Here is a 206-nt window from a genome sequence, read left to right as displayed (position 1 = left end):
GCGGCATTTGCCGCCCAAGTCCGCACCTCGTTGCGGCATTTCTCGGCCATCTCCGCACAAAGTCCGCACATCGTTGCGGCATTTCTCGGCCGTGTCCGCGCACAGTCCGCACATCGTTGCGGCATTTCTCGCCCATGTCCGCACATCGTTGCGGCATTTCTCGCCCACTTCCGCAACTCGTTGCGGCATGTCTCGCCCAAGTCCGC

This window comes from Ipomoea triloba, chromosome 16 (genome assembly GCF_003576645.1).
Source record: "Ipomoea triloba cultivar NCNSP0323 chromosome 16, ASM357664v1".
NCBI classification, from domain to species: Eukaryota; Viridiplantae; Streptophyta; class Magnoliopsida; order Solanales; family Convolvulaceae; genus Ipomoea; species Ipomoea triloba.
Note: the sequence above shows the minus strand (reverse complement) of the source record.